This window comes from Carassius gibelio, chromosome B8 (genome assembly GCF_023724105.1).
Source record: "Carassius gibelio isolate Cgi1373 ecotype wild population from Czech Republic chromosome B8, carGib1.2-hapl.c, whole genome shotgun sequence".
In the NCBI taxonomy this organism is placed as follows: Eukaryota; Metazoa; Chordata; class Actinopteri; order Cypriniformes; family Cyprinidae; genus Carassius; species Carassius gibelio.
Window position 1 is genome coordinate 24184816 of NC_068403.1, and position 19488 is coordinate 24204303.

The window sequence follows — 19488 nt, forward strand, 5'->3', positions numbered from 1 at the left end:
TTAATTAGGCTGTTAATCATCTTTAAACATCCCCACTTTCACAAAAAGCTTATCTGCATTTCATAAACCTGTGCTGGTATCAGTGAGGTGTAATATATGAGGCGTTTACCGGGGGACACAGATTAGTAAGAGGAGCATGAAACTATTGTTTTCATTACCAATGACAGCAAACAATTGCAAACCACCTGCAAAATGCAATCATTTCATACATCTCTATCTGTCAAATTACCCTTTTTAAATGGAAACGATGTCGACATATTGCACAGAGATGGTGGTATGGTCTGTAATGAGTTTTTACTAAGATAAGCGTGCTATTCTGCTCTTTGCTAATGACCTGATGCTTCATTGAATTAGCTTTGCCCGTGGAGACCGTGCAGCGAGGTTCATAAAAACAAATGATGATGCATCTTGCGAGCGGGTTCAGCAGTATCAGGAGACTCGAGCACGTAGTGCATGTCACTCTAGTTCAGTATGCTAAACAGCTTTCACATGCTAATTATTCATGGGTAATCATTGCAGAGAATGATTTGAATACGCAAAAGTAGTTTTGTTGTCGCTCCAGGGCCTATGACAAAAAAAGATTGTCTAAAGTAAAGGAAGGATCTTTGTTTGAGTTCGATGTAAGACTACAAAGCATGCTTTTAAAATGAATTCATCATCAATAATGCCATTAAAATAAAATGTAGAAAAGCCGTTTAGTGTATAGTGCAGTGAAATGGGGTGGGATTGGTTTTGCATGTTTAAATGTATTTGACTAATTCCTGTCGCGGTACAGAATGAAATCCTTTTCTAGGTTGAACAACTGTATTGTGTTGCTTGGTTGTGTACGTGTGCAGCTCTGTGGAGTGAGATTTGCATGGAGGAGCATCCTGTCTCCTTCAGTTAGTGTCTCAGGACCTCTTGGCCAGGGCAGTGATGCAGATAAGATGCAGTTATGTCACTGTCTGGTAAACGGCAGGAAGAGATCGAGATGAAGACAGTCAAGTGTCCCATCATAGCGAGTTCTGTTTCACTGTTCCTTAAGAGAGACAGCATTGCTTATGCATTCAAAAAGCACTAAATGTGAAATACTTTTTGGAATCATAAAACTTTAGTCAAGCATTGGCTACTACTTACTGTACATCATAGGTCATGTTTTTTCAGTCCTTCTCCATAAAGACATTGTACCAAATGTTGTAGTCTTTACATAAAAAAATGCCTTTGAAAAAAAAATTCTCTCAGAAATTTTTGTATTTTTACCTTTTTTTTTTTTGTCAAATAACACATTGAAATGTCATTTTTAACCTTTAAAGTAAGGTGAAAATATTATAACTCCAGTAATTTTTGTGATATTAACAACTTGAAAAATATTTTTTACAATGCAGGAAAATTGGAAATTTAAAAACGCATTTCTTTGTTGTGTCCTATTTAAAGCTGCAGTAGGTAACTTTTGTAAAAAATATATTTTTTACATATTTGTTAAACCTGTCATTATGCCCTGACAGTAGAATATGAGACAGATAATCTGTGAAAAAATCAAGCTCCTCTGGCTCCTCCCAGTTACTGACCGCTCCCGGTAAGAAAACAACCAATCAGAGCTGCGGACCGTAACTTTGTTTGTGTTCAAAATGTATAAAAATTAATATAATAAGCGAGTACACCATGAATCCATTTTCCAAACCGTGTTTTTAGCTTGTCCTGAATCACTAGGGTGCACCTATAATAAGTGTTTATATTCAGACTATTTTAGATTGCTTCGGGGGTACCGCGGCGGAGTAACCCAGTACCTTTGTGATTCTTCATAGACATAAACAGAGAGAAGTAGATCCGGCTACAATGTTCTTCCGCAAGACGCAAGCATTTCTGTTTATTTACCGCTAGAGCGTCAAAAGATCCCTACCACAGCTTTAAGTATCATCTCTGCCCTTAAAACTCCTCAGCAGAAATAGAGACAAAAGTGAAACAAATGCTTAAAGAGTACACTTTGAGAAAGAAAGAAAGAAAGAAAGAAAGAAAGAAAGAAAGAAGCGTATTTGAAAGTAGTAAGACACACACACACACACAAATACATACATAAAAGAAAGTTGTATTGTCTGAAACTGTCTTGTAAAACGTTCTCCTTGTTTTTTTTGTTTTTTTTACAGTGTAGAGTTATAAAATGAATATGGTTAGAATTTCTCAGATAATTTTGGCCTGTAAGAACTGAATGAGAGGTTGTTTCATGCTATATTGAGGTTTTTAACTTTTAATTCGATTATCTCTGCAAATCTGAGTGCAGTTTGAGATGTTGTTGACGTCTTTCTGAAACGATACAGCAGGCGCACGTGATATTATTGGGTCTCTGTATTTAATCTCTTGGCTGTCTAAGAAACAGCTGAGATTCTGAAATCATCTCATTTGTCGATTTTCTCTCTGAATGATAAATGCATTTTCATTTAGCCAGATCATGGAGGTTGCAAACGTCAAAACCGATTCTCCCCTGGCTGTGACATGAACTATAGTACATGTCAGAAAGCGGCTGTAGTACACACTTGATATGAGCGTCATGGCTGCTGTCTCCAGCAGAATATTCAATTAAACTGACTGGATCAGTGTCGTCTTGATACAGATTTGCTCAAGACATTGCTGTGTACAGTATGTCTACATCTGGCTTTCACAGGATTTCCCAAAGGCACTTTATGGGAAGCCATTAAGAGAGAAACATATTACATAACGGCAGGTGCACTAATAGATTTCCACAGCTATTACATACATCAGTGTCAGTGTGCCTGCCAGACGCTACATTTGGACACATGTTTTGCAAAACAAAATGAAATATTAGTGTGAACGTCAAAAATCCTGTGCGTTGGGTTATTGACATAATTGTTGATGTCATAACACTTTAAAAGAGTTGAACGTGGCCAGATGGTTTGCTGTTTCTGAACGTTTTTGTATGTATCCATCTGTCTAGACATAATAATGCCCACTACACAAAGTTTGTGATGTTTTCAAAATATGAAAGATTCCACGACTGTTTTTTTTTATAAATAAATATGAAATAAATGTACCCATACTGTTATACATACTTAAAAGTATCTGCTTTCCCACCAGCAATTACAAACTTGTAAAATTTGTTGTGTTGTATTAGTATGCTATAAGCGACTAAAGAATAGTTCTTCGCCGTCACCCATCGTGTGATAAATGTCTTTACCAGATTGTTGTCGGTTCACTGCTCTCTGTCCCTTGAGCCGCCCGCCAGAGTAATACATCACATTGTGAGGTGTAATTTGTTTTTGATGGAGTCGGTCCAGGACATAAAGCATTGTTCCAAAATTCTGGAACAGCGTTTGGATGACTCTTTAATTGGACATATATGGAAAGCCTGTTCTTTGCTCCAGAGAGTAAAAAAAACCAATTTGACTTTGTGCACACATTCAATGACTGCATTTACAGAGCCACCGAGTCTCTCAGTCTTGCTCTCTGGAGTGTTTGGTGTTTTATTGCTGTGAACATGAGTATGAGATATTCACTCAGTAAATATTGTGCTTTTACTAATAAGTCCAGCAGGTGTGTGAGCGGAGAGCAGTGTTCTCCGGAGCGGAAGCGTGTGCCAGGGAGTGGCTGATCTGCACACCATGACTCTAATTAGTGCACAGCTGAGGGGGTTGGTTTCCATGTCGACTGGTTGGTCTGGTAGAGGTCAGTCTCGGCTCCACTCAGGATGGGACCAGATAATGTGTTGTCTCTGGTTGCATCTTATTCACATACTAATTGTGCTGATTAGTCCATTTCATATCAGAGTTCGTTAATTATTATGCCATAGGATCCCAGATTGTATGCTCTTTATGATCTTTCCCCCCTGAATTATGCATTCGTGCATGAATCAGTGTTTTCAGTAAATGTATGTACTTCCAACTCAAGGTGGAATAACGATGTAATCTGTTTATTTTCAGGAATATTCCAGGTTCAGTATAAGATGTCAACGGCAGTAAACTACATACGCATTTTATAGAATTAAGTGCACTTCTTTTTCACAAGTGTTGTGTCTTTGAGAGAAAGTGAGTGAGAAATCAGCATTTATTTTTTTTTAGTAAGCATTAATATTTCTTTAAAGGAATTATTTATCCAAAACTAAAATTTTGCAGAAAATGCACTTACTCTCAGACCATTCAAGATTCATGAGTTTGTGATGGGATGTTTTTATCAGCTGTTTGAATTCTCCCTCTGACGGCACCCATTCACTGCAGAGGATCTATTGGTGGGCAAGTGATGGAATGCTACATTTCTCCAAATCTGTTCTGATGAAGAAACAAACTCATCTTCATCTTGGATGAACTGAGTGTGAGTAATTTTCATAACATTTTCATTTTGAGTGAACTACTCCCTTAATACATATCTCTGGCCGTATCTTCAAAATCTTTCATTAAATTGCAATAACTTTCCTGAGACTTCAGGATCCCAAAATTCCCTAAGAACAGCAACACATGACAACATCCCAACAACATTATCTCTGTTCGCTTCAAGGTACAATCCACCTTTAAGACACAGCTGTAATTCTTAACAAAGCCATTTTTTTTTACCAGTTTGGTTGCATTGCAAAGTACTGTTTGTACAAAGAAGGGCAAGTATGATGTTGAGGAGAACTTGGACAGATCCAGTGTGACACACCATTATGTGACTAATTTCCTGTCCATGCAGATGAGTGTTTTAAAATTACTAGTGTGAGTAAAGCCATTATCCTATATACACTATCTAAAATCATTATGTAAAATAAAACCAAGAATGAATCTGGTAAAAAAAAAAAAAGAATATATAAATAACAACAGTATGATTGTCAGGATCCTAGCCTGACAGTCCTGTCCATATTGTCTCTGTTCCATGTTTGTTTGTTTGTTTTGTGTCTAAGCACATAGTTTTGTCTTTGTTCGTGTCTGCCACGTGCTCTTGTCCCACCTCTTTGTTACCCCTGGTCACGCCCCCTTGTTTAGCCCTTGTCGGCTTGATTGTTTTCACCTGATCCTCATGTGGACTGCTCTATATATTGGATTCCCTTTCATTGTGTCTCTGCTGGTTTGATTTTGGTGTTTACCTGTTTCTTGGGCTGGAATTGATCCTAATCTAGTTTTTTTCTTTTTCAGTTAGTTTTTCATTTATTCTATTTGAGATTGCAGTTCCTTTTTGGATCCTGGCTTTTAGTTTTTAAACTCTGACTTATTTCTTTGGATAGTTTTGGTTATTTATTTTGCTTTTAGCTCACTCTTTGTTTTCAATTGTCTGTCGTTTTGAGTCTTGCTTGTTTTTGTGTATTGTCCTGTCTTGCCCGCACTCAGATTTCCTGGCCACTGAACCCCACTGCCTGGAAGCAGCTCACCTCTCTCACGTGTCAAGTCTCGTGAGTCTCTGCCTGGCGACTAGACTGGTGACATTTTGAGTTTCACTTGAAGCTACGGGTTTCCTGTGTGTGTCTGCCTGGTCCTTCCTCTGGAGCTGCCTCCTCTGTGCTTGAGCCCGTGGTCATCCCGGACCGTCTCGGTGGTCATCCCTCCTGCCCGTATTGTTGTCTGCCCTGCCCATCTGTTTGAACCGTTTCACTGCAAATTCCCTGAGCTGTTCTAGTCTGTTTTGTTAATAAAATACCCTCGTCTGCTCATTCTGCACTTGGGTCCCATTTCTTGCAGATCCCTGACAGTGACGTCTTAAAATTATGGAGCCCTGCACAATACGTACCCGTACTAATTTGTTTCCTCAATGTACTAAAACGTGCACACGATTACTACTCCATTGCTCTTGATTTAATATTTTGTTCACTCGATTTATAAATTGTGCATGATTTACTAATTTGTTCCTTCGATTTGCTAAATTGCGCACACGATTTAGCAAATCGAGGGAATGTAATAGTAATCATGTGCATGTTTTAGTACATTGAGGAAACGAATTAGTAAATTGTGTGCAAAATTTTTTTTTTTTCTAGCATGTCATGTGTGGGGCAAAAATCACATAAGGATATTTTAATGAAAAATTGTCTCTGTTCCTCCACTGAAAGTCCACGTAACCAGAACTTGGATGCTTTTAAAAGTCATTGTAAGAGTAATCCATATGAATCAAAAGGTTCAAAATTGTTTTTATTGCGCACAATTAAAATCACAGCAACACGGCCATCTGTTTTAAAACTGATATCACACTGTGAGAACTTCACACTTCTGGATTTCAATCACAGTCTATCGCATTGGCTTCACAGACTCACCACTGTATCGTAATTGTAAGTATGCTTGAAAATACCACTTTCTTCTTGTTGGAAAATGTTCAAATGAATAGTTATTTTCTTTAAGTACTTGGTAGAATTATTGTTCATGCCTTTCAGTATAAGGTATTCAGCTTTGGAAACATCCATATCTAAAGCACTTCTAGTCCACCAGAGGCTATTATCTCATAGTGTGCTATCATAACCTTATCTTCATCTCTTAGTGTGTTCAAAATCGTTAACCTTTCCATTGATCTGCTTGAGTTTGCACCTCTGAACTATATTAGCCTGTGCCCTACAGAGGCTTGACTGATCAAATACTTCACTGGGAGCTATGGATTGTGTAATCACACAAAAGCATCCAATTTAGCATGTTGTAACTGCTCAGAAATGTTGGCAGATCCAATTTACCTGTGGTTCAGACGCTATCGAATTTAGCTGTAGCAGTGCAGCGCTCGGTCCTGGTTCTCTGAGTTCTCTGAGTACCACTGGACTCTATTAATCAGGTCTGGATGGTGTCTTGACAGCTGGCTGACCCTGACAACAGCAATTTTGTCGCTGCCATGTGATCAATTCTCAGCCACAGAGAAAAATCCTATAAGGCTACAACCAACGCTTGTCAGATCTCAACGCTCGGTCTCCTCGGGTACTTTCATAGAGACGCATTATTCTCTCCCTTCACAATAATAAATCGAAGACGTTATGCTCTTTTTCTCCTCCCCACCGACCTTCTGAATCAGTCATGAAAAGACAGTTGTGTCGACCACAAAACTGCTGTGATAAATTATTTTTGTCAAAGTCACTCACTGTGTATATTACAGGGCTGGATTGCCATTTTCCACTTGTCTCCGCTTGCAGGAGGAGCTACTTCTGAACCAAGACCGTTTTCGTTTTTCAAGATTGAGTTTTGATAGGGAATCAGGAAAATCTCCTGATTAAACTGGAACGCTATCAAAGGATTTAGTCAATATCTCAGTTGTGAACCTATACAGCTGACCTATAGCTGACCCCATGGGCGTAGGTTTAGGGGGGGACGCTAGGTACTAGTCCCTATCAATATTTTGAGATGACAAATTTGTCCCCACCAATATTTAGCAAGCTCATTTGAACTGCTATTTGGATCTTTGCACTGCTATTTAGATCGATTCTAACGGCCAGGACGACGACAGTACAAGAAACGCTGTAATTTGATTGGCGGCGGGGTATCTGACAGACTACACGCGTGGGCCGGGACTGCTTTTGGGCTTGCACTAGCAGCGAGCGAGTGGGTGGTTTGTGTGTGCGCGCATGTTAACGACACCGACGGTAAAGTTACAAGGGCTGTCTCTCTTTTTTTCCCCTTTTTGTACTTTGTAGATGCCACCCAAGAAGAAGAAAAGGGACATAAGAAGCTTTTTCATAAAGCAGAGTCAGAGTGTAAGTAGGCAAAATAACTAGCTAGCCACACAAATATGGGGGTGTCCCTACCAAAGCTGAGACCAAACCTACGCCCATAGCTGACCCTAATCCCCAACCTGCATCCCCCAAGACATGACAAAAAAGATAAAATTAGACAAGGACTTCCGTGCTGCTTTATGCTTATTAATGCTGGTTTAACACTGGCTTTGTGAAGAAGAAGTGTGCTTTATCTGTATTGCATGTGTATTCAAAAATTGCACTTGCATTTAATATAATAATTCATTAAAAAGTATTTAAAAAGTGAATGTTAAATGAAAAGTTTTACTTTACATTAATATTTGTAAAAATTCACTTTTAATGTGAAAATGTAAAATACTTAAATATATTCTCAATATATGGATTTTGACCATTTAAAATTCAACATATTATTAATATGGCAATAAACTATGAATTCCAGTCATAGTTTATGAGAAGTAGGTTATGAGAAGCCTTGTATGGACACCAGCATCCAAACCACAAAATAGAACGATGTAGCAGAAGAGTAGATAAAAAGACAAACATTAAAAAAATAAAAGTACATGTTACCTGCATTCAACTGGCCAATTCATCTTTTTGAAGCCGTATTGAAATGAGTGTGAGTATGTGGGATCTTCTGAATAAGACATGAACATCCACCATCCATGTCATGTTTATGCAACACAATCTTCCAGTGCTGGCAGTTTTGGCTTTGTTTTGTCGGTCAGGTCATGTCACCCAAGGTCTTTCCAGTCTCTCTCAATCTGTCCCACACCAGCTGAAAGATTAGACTTTGAGGGTAGGTGAAACATTTTGTGGTCCTTTTCCAGAAAGGCCAGGGCATTACAGGAACTATACTAGGAAAGACATGGGTAGGCAGAAGGGCAGGGGTAAATATCAGTCATTATTAATTTGGCTCACAGCAAAGAAACAGTGGACCTGGAGCATAAGCAGAGGCTTTTCTGAAAGACTGAAAAGAGTTGTTCAGCATTTGAGTTCGGTTTCTTTCATGTTGGTGGAAAGATGTGGTCAATAGTTGATGACGTACAGTACCACCTCATCTGCTTCCCAGGACAGTGCTGTTCTTGCTCCTCTGTTGTTTTGTTGTAGTGTTTTGTTGTAGCTGTTGTGTCCTTTGCCCATCCAGCCCAATGCCCTTGATGAACTCTTGGTAATTGTGTGAGGTGTTGGAAGCCTTTCTGTGAAGCGGTAATGGAGTGCAGGGGTGACCATTCAACAGTGATGTCAGGGAATAATGGCTTTGCCTCAGCTGAATTGAAGATGGGAAGGTGAGCCGAAAAACACCATTATTTGATTGCCTATGATTAGCAAACATGTTTCTCTGAAAAACAATTGTTTTGGTCTGTGTGATTCTGCTCACTACCCTGGGTGGCCAGTTGGGGGAAAACAGTGCAGCAACATAATTAAAAAGCTGTAAGACCTGAGGCATATTAAAGATGGATAAATTAACTTATCAGATTACAATGACAGCCACAGCTCATCACCTTCTATTGTCAGTTGCTCTTGTTGCTGTTGTGTAATCTTAATCTAACAACCATTGTTAGCCTTGAGTCTGAGGAGAAAGGTGTAGGAGAAACAATTATTTCCAGTATTTTGAATTTGGACTGAAGTACCCATTTCAACGATTAGCTGTCAAACCCTGAACCTTTAAAGAGCCAGTAAGATGAAAATTCTAAGCTTCCTATCACTGTTTATAAGTTCTGTACATTAGGTTTAACTCCATCCAAGGTTAAAAAACACTGTCATTTTTTCAAAATATCATTTTAAAATTACCTCAATTCCCAGAGATCCCCAAACGGTTCGCGCGAAGCTGTTCAAAAGATTCGGTTTCCTTAAACCCCACCTTTCGGTAGCATACTGTGTTCTGATTGGTCAACTAACTCACAGAATATCTGTTTTCTGCAGCACTTGTTTAGTTTTAAAGAAGACATGTCAAGCTTTCTATAGATCTCTCTCTCATGTCTCTTCGTTGAGTATTCACGGAGTTACACTTCATTTTAATGACGTGTTTGTACATGACGATCAGCGCAGACAGGCTGCAGACAGCACACATACTGATAAGACGCTCGGGAGAAAACAGACACATAACTTCATAATCATACTTTGCGTTGTGATTCGGAGAAGCTCGTTGTTCTAAATACATTTGGTAATGAACCCTCTTTTATGGCCAAACGCTTTGAAAATCCCGCTGTACTCACCGAGATTAGAAAAGCAGTCATCAGTGAAATGTTGTGAACACAACAAAAGGGATTTGTTGTACTGCTCTGGTATTGTGGTGAAAATGAATTTTAGCCATTGGTTCTTCTGATCTTCATTCTTTGGCAGTGAAAATAAAACAAACTTGCCTTTACAATTAAAAACACACTGTCTCCTCGATATGATGCTATCACACCAACCAGAGCGTCTGTGTGTGGAGTGGGGCAGGTCAGAGTACCATTTCTCTCAAGATGGTAGGCGGAGTTTATTATGCAAAGTGTTCCTAGTGACGTACATAGAGATGGGCAAGAGATTTGAAATCTATAACGACTCGTTTCAGCGATTCAGAGTCGACTCCTTACTTTAGAAGCCAATAACTTTATAAATCGTGTACTTTTTGGTTTAATTACTTTGCACATTGTTTACACTGATGGACAGCTACATCATACACTGTAATACAGGTAATTTTTGATTTCCCATCTGTGTGGCTCTTTAATATAGTGGATTAAACATTAAACTTGCTAAATCAAGTTAGATATATGAGTGTGTCCAATACAGTGCCTACACAATCTTGAAAAAAAAGGTTCTTTACTGGCATTGATGGTTCCATGAAGAACCTTTAACATTCATGGAATCTTTCCACTGCACATGATGTTCTTTAGTTCAACTGTACTTTAGATTTTTTAAAATGTTCTTCACACTCAGAAAAATGTTTTACTGAAAGGTTCTTTTACTGAAACCCCCTTTTGGAAACTTTATTTTTAAGAGTGTAGGGTGATATATACTACAGCAATTCTGAACTGCTTGATAGCTTTTATCAATGTAAAATAGAAACTACACCCAGTTCAAATCTGCTAAATGTGACAATAAAACATGAAGATATTAAGAAATGTATAAACACGAACAACATAATTTTTGTAAAGCTGCTTTCAAACAATTGTATTGTAAAAAGTGCTACATAAATACATTTGACTCAACTCTCTCTATTTTTTTAATTGTTCTAATAGATTTTTTAGATATATCCCTTTAAATAACAAAAGCAAGCTCCTGAAAAGGATACTCTGCCACAAAATGCAAATTTTGTCTTTAATCACTTACCTCAATGTCGTTCCAAACCCATAAAAGCTTAGTTTGTCTTCAGAAAACAATTTAATATATTTTGGATAAAGACTGTCAAATTGACTTTCAAGTAAATGACACCGTCAAGGTCCAGAGAAGTATGAAAGACATCGTCAGAATAGTCCATCTGCACACAGTGGTTCAACTGTAATGTTATGAAGCGACGAGAATACTTTTTGTATGCAAAGAAAACAAAAATAATGACTTTATTCATCAATTTGTGTCCTCTGTGTCTCTCCACATCACCATATAGCCATTTTGGAGAATATGATCAGAACGCAGGCAGCTAATGGTCTTCTGTGTCAGCCGTGCCTACGCCGTAGAAAACGTATCCGTGTGTCGCGGCTGAAACAGAAGCGCGTAGGCAGTTTGCATTCAGCAAATATTTTCCAAAATGGCGCTACACTGATGTGTGGAGGGACACGGAGGAGACAAATTGTTGAATAAAGTCATTATTTTTGTTTTCTTCGTGTACAAAAAGTATTCTTGTCGCTTCATAACATTACGGTTGAACCACTGATTGCAGATGGACTATTCTGACGATGTCTTTCATACTTTTCTGGACCTTGACAGTGTATTTATTTGGCAGTCTATGGTACAGTCACAAGCCTCCCGGTTTTCATCTAAAATATCTTAAATTGTGCTCTGAAGACGAACAAAGCTTTTAAGGGTTTGCAACATTATAAAATTTATTTGACTGTCAAATCCTTATTAAGCTTTGGCTATAACGTAAGCTCTATATTTTGATTCTGTTAGACAGCATCATGTATGTTTAACAGCATATGTAAATAGTCAGGATAATAATTAAAAGGGGGGTGAAATGCTATTTCATGCATACTGAGTTTTTTTTACACTGTTAAAGAGTTGGATTCCCATGCTAAACATGGACAAAGTTTCAAAAATTAAGTTGTACGTTTGAAGGAGTATTTTTGTTCCGAAAAAACCTCTTCCGGTTTGTCACAAGTTTCGGAAAGTTTTTTTCGAGTATGGCTCTGTGTGACGTTAGATGGAGCGGAATTTCCTTATATGGGTCCTGAGGGCACTTCTGCCGGAAGAGCGCCGCGCTCCCGTATAGCAGAGCACTGAGAGGCTGAGCACAGACAATCACTGATTAGAGCGAGAGCGTCGCGAAATGTCACAAAAGGAGTGTGTTTTTGGTTGCCAGGGCAAGACAACCCTGCACAGATTACCAAAGAAAAAACAGCATTAAGGGACCAGTGGATGGAGTTTATTTTTACAGAGCATCAACGGAGTTGTGCAAGTGTTTGTGTTTGTTCCCTGCATTTCGAAAATGCTTGTTTTACAAACAAGGCCCAGTTTGACGACGGATTTGCGTATCGTTTATTTCTTAAGGATGATGCAATCCCAACGTAAAAGGGTCACGATTGTGTGTTGGAACCACAGGCGGTGAGTAAAACTGCTTCAAATATCTCTGCCTCCTTGTTAGTGCGTCCCCTCCCATGCCGGAGACCCGGGTTCGAGCCCTGCTCGGAGCGAGTCGTTGCTGCTGCTGCTCTCGTTCAGTTTCAGCCTCGAGATCTGATTCTGGATCATAAATAAACGGCTGAATCTGACTGTAAGCCATGGTTTGTTTTGGTTGATGGTTTTTCCCTCAAGGTAATGTCACAGCTTCCAAACGCTCTCAACGCAAAATCCTACTGGCGCTCGTGATTCTTTAGCTCCGCCCACACGTCACGCCTCCAGTCGGTCATGTTTTTCCGGGAAAAATCGGTACAGACCATCTTTCTCTTATGAATATAATAAAACTAAAGACTTTTTGGAGTTATGAAGGATGCAGTACTACTCTATAGGTACTCAAGATTAACAGGAGATTGAGTGAAAACGAGCATTTCACCCCCCCTTTAAATATATTTAAGCACACGAGCAAGCAAATTTCTGGAAGTTTATACTATCCCATGTGAAACAGAATGAATAGGTATTGAAAATGCACTTGTAGTGTACTTAAAACATTAAAAGTGCTATTTTTACTGAGGCATCAGGGTTTAGCAGGTTATTCTCATAACCTTGATGCTGTAACTCCTCTATTGTGTGGACATCTTTATTTAGGCATTTTTGTACCACATGACGAAGGTGTTCAATTTTCTTTTCTTTTTTTTTTCACTGCACACACAGTCCAATGGCAACCTGAAAGCTAGCAATGATTACATGATGGGGGTCGAACTGAATCACTCATATACGGATGTATGGATGTGTATGTACAGTATATTACAAAAAGTGAATCTGAGTCTAATATATATATATATATATATATATATATATATATATATATATATATATATATATATATATATATATATGTATGTTTATAGAGTGGATATTTAATTTATCATTTAATTGATTTAAATTGATTACGGATTCATCTAATTTGGGGCAAATTAATTTGTCCAGCTATTGAGATGTATTTCTAAATGATTGCTTTTAAAAGTGGTCAGGAGGATATCAGTTATTAAACTGTGCTTTAATGAGACGACTGTGCTATTTAAAGCTCCATATTGGACATTTTGTTGTGCCTGCTTAAAAGGTCCACAGTCCGATTTCTAGGTAACAAAGTATATTGATCAATTACACACACACACACACACACACACACACACACGACTGAAGATAAATATTAAGCACACAGCAGGGCTGATAACAGAATGGCTAAGTGATTCACTATGGATTCATTCACCCTAATCTGTGCTCTCATGCCTGTCGTTATGAGAGAGAAAGCATGTTCTCACTCCAAATACACCAGCAAGATGCTAAACAAAGAAAAATTGTAAGTTCTGTCATCATTTACTCACATTCATGTCGTTCCAAACCTACCTATATGACTTCTTTCTCCTGTGGAACTCAAAAGGAGAAATTTAGCAGAATGTTTGTGCTGCTTTTTTCATACAATACTAGTAGGCTTTGAACGACATGAGGTTGAGTAATCAATGACAGGATTTAAATTTTATCCATTTAAGTTGTAAATTAGGTTATGTCTATAATGAATTTGGCTCAACCTCTGATGTGCTCAAATGGAGGTGATCTGGACATTATATGTACAAATATGATGAAGGACGAAGAAGATTTAACATTTAGCAAACGTGTGCTTGCATCACTGAGTGACTCTGAACAAAAGCAGAGAGGATGAATAAAGATGAATATAGGAGGATATGGAGAGAGAGAGAGACAGACAATCTAATCCTGGGAGAGTTGCATTTACTTTTCACTCTCCCAATGAAATGTAATCTTGATAAAGCATTATTCTCTCTCAGCCCATGCAGGTCTTGCTCTTGTGGTTTTGGAGCATTTCCATTCATCAGAGTGGATGCAGTTCATTCAAAGCAGAGGAATTGAGGATGGTGCTTTTGGACAGAATTTTGTTTATGAAGCTTATTATGTAAGTACACACTTCGAAAATGATACACACACTTGAGAGGTTGTATTTTAGAAATATATTAAACAGTTATTTATCATATTAAACAGTTATGTGTCATTAGCATAATAGGTGAATTAATTTTATGAAAAAGTTCATTTGGTAAAATCTGATAACTTTAATAAGTCATTACAAAAATTACATAACACAGAATTATGATATAATAAATATAAACATATAATATATAACATAATGTAAAATTTCTCCCTAAAGTATTTTTTATATTACTTTGAGTAAAAAAAAAAAAAAAATATATATATATATATATATATATATAAATGCATCCAATTATTATTATTATCATTATTATAATTAATATTATGAAATGTATGTTGTATAATACTGTGATATTATCGGTCTATCCTTGTAGTTGGTTTTATTATAGAAAAAAATACAATCATAAAAAATACAAAAACATAATTAAAATATATATTTTTGTTGATTTTTTAAATACAAATCAATAGATCTCATCACATTATTGGCCTATATCAACTAATGATCTGTCAAGCATAATATAATATAATATAATATAATATAATATAATATAATATAATAATGTAAAAATTATATTATGTTTGGTAATGTTTTCTTTAGCTATTAAATACCTTACATTTTCATGCTGCATGAACTTCATTTAGCTAAACAGTTTTAGCAGATAATAAATAAGAAGTTGACAAAGAAGACAAAAACTGACAAATGAACCCCGACCACACATATTTTTGTATGTCTTACCAAATGGTTTTGCTTTTCATGCAGTTCTCTGTGGAATCATTAGGCATTTGGGCTCCATTTGTCACCCTGATTAAAGAGAGAAAACCCATCATGTGTGAGTGAGCCGGGGCCTTTATGTCCTGCGGTGATTCTGACTCTCAGGGTACTGAAGGAGCACAGGCCTGTTCCCTCCTCGAATCAGGCTCAAGTCATTAGGGGACTTCCAGAATGTTCTCTATTCTGTTGAGCATGTAAAAAAATGTGAATGATGTGAATGACACTTACAACTGATGTAAGAAGTCAACTTGGTCCTGACCTCTCATTCCGACCGAAACAAGCATAAATGTGCTCATCATACCCACTTTACCTTTTCTGCCTTGGGTCCGTTGCCATTAGAATGACTATTGATTCATTGTGACAGAAACCACTGTGGTCTGTTTTAGGGTGATTGGTGGAACTTCAGCTGAAGGATTCATTGGGAAATGGCCCTTATTTAAATTGCATCAGGTATTCCACTTCTAACCAGGTACAAAACCAACAGTGATGGAAATTACCTGAACTCTACGCTTGCCCAGTCAAAATGACAATAGTTTGAGAAGACATGGCTTGACAGTGTGCCATTTAAAAGTCAGAAAACTCACAAGTCGTGTGGTAAGTAATTGCAGATGATTGAATGTTAGGAAATGACAATATTCTCCATATTCCCCACTGGTGTAATGAGTTTTCTGCACCAGCATCCACCCAACATCTGCTGCCCCAGGAAAACGCCAATCAGACTCAATTACATACTCACATTATATCAGTCTCTTTGACTCATCTGAACACAACTGCAGGAAGCACACAAACTCAAACACCTGCGTATGATGCATTCATTGATGACTTGCCTGATTATTCACGGATGCTGTAAATAGGAGATGGTTGGACAGATGGAATAATCACAACAACAAAAAATGGATATAACTGGATAAAGATTTTTTTTTTTTTTTTTAAAAGAATGGTACTTGCATGTTCAAAACTTGCTGGCAGGATGCCAAGTCAGTTAGCAGAGTCATGCTACGAGGTTGTGAAGGTGTTCTGAGCAGTTTAGAGCATTTCTATGTAACTGATAGAAGGTTTTGAGTAATTGCTGCATGATCAGGTAGTCTGCACTGCAATATTAATAATAAAAACATGTATTTTATTTAAAGTGCATTAAAGTTGTTGCCTTCAATTTTTAAGAACAATCAACTTAGCTGTATTAGTCATTTTAACATAAGTTACATTATTCTGATTCAAATACATGAGTTGAATATTGTATAAAGTATTTAGAAAAGTTGCTTGATGAGACTTATTTTGACAACATCTAAAGAAAAAAACATTAAATATGGCATATGGTCTTTATAAAAAAACAATAAATGTACTTTTTATAAAAAATGTTGTCCTTGGGAAAATAAATATTTAAGGTTTGAAGCAAGCCATAAATATAATTTGAGGAAAACATAAAAAAATAAACACAAAATTTGTCAAAATTATCATTAAAATCCCACCCCTAAATCTCTATATATCCTGGTCCCTCTATCACAGCAGGTCTTGAGGATCATTTCAAATGTTTCAGTCAAACATAACTAAAAACAACATTTTACAAAGTCTGAAACATTAGGGACAGAGTAAATCCCTTTTATGAGGGTCAGATGAGAATATAAGAACAATGCGGGAAAGAGTAGGAGCGAAAACAAGTGGGAAAGTGGAGTTCTTCCCAGTTGGCCTTGTTAGGAGAAACAAAACAAAAAAAACATTCTGTGGAAACTGACATCGTACATTCACATTAGCGCCTAATTTACAGTTCCCCAGAGGACAGGGCGAATGATGGGCGTCCCGGGCCTTCATACTGAGGTCTGTGCAGGTTATCAGCCAGAGGTTCCCTTTGATTCACACTGCTTCAGACACAAACACAAGTCTCTGCGCTGCACAGAACAGAATGTTGTTTATGTATGAGGAGTCTCCTTTGCATATCTAACGATAACTGGGAATCAGCGTGAGATTCTCTGCAAAAGCCAGTGTGTTTTTATTATCTCAACCTTCACATTAAATATTTTAGCAGGACTGTTCTCAGCACACAGATTTGGGATTATCTGTACTCACAGGAATGTCTGCTGCTCAACTGTATTATTATGAAAGGATGGCATCTCTGGAAATGTGTTGTTCAGATTCTTTTTTTAAGGATATTTATTTGAAAAACTTGGGCATTGAACATAAAAGATGCTAACCTTTGGCAATATCCAAAGCCTGACTGCATTGCATATTGTCTGTGGTAATGATGTGTATTTGTTCCTTGTAAAATTGTGCATTACTAGCTGATTTTCACTGTTTAGTATCACCCTGCTTCTCTGTCTTTACTCATTTTGACTCTTTTGGAAGGACACACTTGTACACTTGTAAACAGGTTCTTCTTTTGATTAAGTAAATATTTTGCACCTGTGAAAACATGTTCTACATGGTATAAATTTGTGTAGAATGAATTTATTTCTGACATACTATATATCCGCCATGTTATTATTTTGTGATCTGCCTGCATCAGTTGCATTGCTTCACTTACATTCACAAATCGTGTCCCATAGCCTCATAGGATAGTAAAGTCTCCATGGATGTGTACTTCAGAATCTTGTAAGAAGTAGATCATACTAATCTTTTCACATACTTTTTTGCCTACTATATAGTAGGGAAGTATGCAATTGTGAAAGGAGCCAGTGATTGAAATGATAAATAGCAAACAAAACAATCGCAAACAGGAAAATTTGATCAAAATGATGATTAATTGGCAGTCCATGAATATGTTAACTTGTGATCAAAGGCTACAGATTTTGGCTTAGGATCAGATTAATCATTTAGGATTTGCGAAGTTTGATTTAGATGGCTAAATTGTGGGCAAAATCACATAGTGAGCACCTATTTTAAGACTGATTCATTCAAGAACAAATCACCAGTATTACATGATACTTTAGACATGACGAAATGTGCAATAAGGGACGTAATATTGTTGTTGTAGAAACATCTCCACAAGCATGTATTTCTAATGAGCCTGAGGTGGTAGATTTTGCTTTGACATTGTTTATAAATATTTTAATTGTCAGAAAATTGACGTCCAATCACATAGAAAATATAATTTTATATGTGATCTTCTGATCAAGCTTGCATGATTTGATAATATTCATAGCACAAATGGTGTAGGCTGAATTAGACAGTGAAAATAAATAGGCTAATAGTGATCTAGCAGCAAATAACTTTTTTTAACATAATGGTTGCTAGGCTTTTGGATTTAACTATGTCACAGGTGCAAAATGAAATCAATGGCAGCCATGATATCTATTTAACACTACACAAAAGCTAAACAGAATGTCATTGGGCTATAGTTAAGAGTCATAGCTAGTAATTATCTCACTGGTTCATCTCTTTTGTAAGCGAGCGACACTGGAATACAGTTTCACTATGTAATTTTGCTTTTCAGGAGACTGAATAGGATAACTGATTCAGTTTAAAATGGAAAGTTTTCACACTGTTGACCTTCACTAATGATCCTCATATGTACATAGGTACATATTTCCAATGAGACCAGGTTGTATTTATAAGTACTACAGAAATTGGATAGCAGAGTTTTTTTTTTTTTTCTGTGGAAGACAGAAAAGATAACTTGACATGTAAATTTCAGTGTGACACACTGCTGCTCATGAAGCATATAAATCTTTGAAATTGGATTTCAAATGTCCAGTGTTCACTACTGCCTTTTCTTAAAAAAGGCATTTAAAATCCTATGTTTCTAAACCTAGTTAGCTGTCTACTTAGCATTTTAAGAAATCATAACTGTGCTTTTAATGTGATTGTAGTTTGAAAAGGTAAGCTAACACATTTTAAATGTGCTAAATTGAAATGCTATTTCATGCATACTGAGTTTTTTTCACTGTTAAAGAGTTGGATTCCCATGCTAAACATGGAAAAAGTTTCAAAAATTAAGTTGTACGTTTGAAGGAGTATTTTTGTTCCAAAAAAACCTCTTCCGGTTTGTCACAAGTTTCGGAAAGTTGTTTTTTCGAGTTGGCTCTGTGTGACGTTAGATGAAGCGGAATTTCCTTATATGGGTCCTAAGGCACTTCTGCCGGAAGAGCGCACGCTCCCGTATAGCAGAGCACTGAGAGGCTGAGCACAGGCATTCCCTGATCAGAGCGAGAGCGTCGCGAAAAGTCACAAAAGAAGTGTGTTTTTGGTTGCCAGGGCAAGACAACCCTGCACAGATTACCAAAAGAGAAACAGCATTAAGGGACCAGTGGATGGAGTTTATTTTTACAGAGCATCAACGGAGTTGTGCAAGTGTTTTTGTTTGTTCCCTGCATTTCGAAGATGCTTGTTTTACAAACAAGGTCCAGTTTGA

General features: G+C 37.3%; 1 long non-coding RNA gene across 1 annotated transcript; it reads left to right on the forward strand.

Annotated features, from left to right (window-relative positions):
• The first annotated feature begins 4919 nt into the window (after window positions 1–4919).
• Window positions 4920–16532, forward strand: LOC127964024 (uncharacterized). The gene is made up of 3 exons (XR_008154981.1): window positions 4920–5350; window positions 14215–14339; window positions 15132–16532. It is a non-coding gene; the product is annotated as an uncharacterized LOC127964024 (long non-coding RNA).
• Window positions 16533–19488: the final 2956 nt, after the last annotated feature.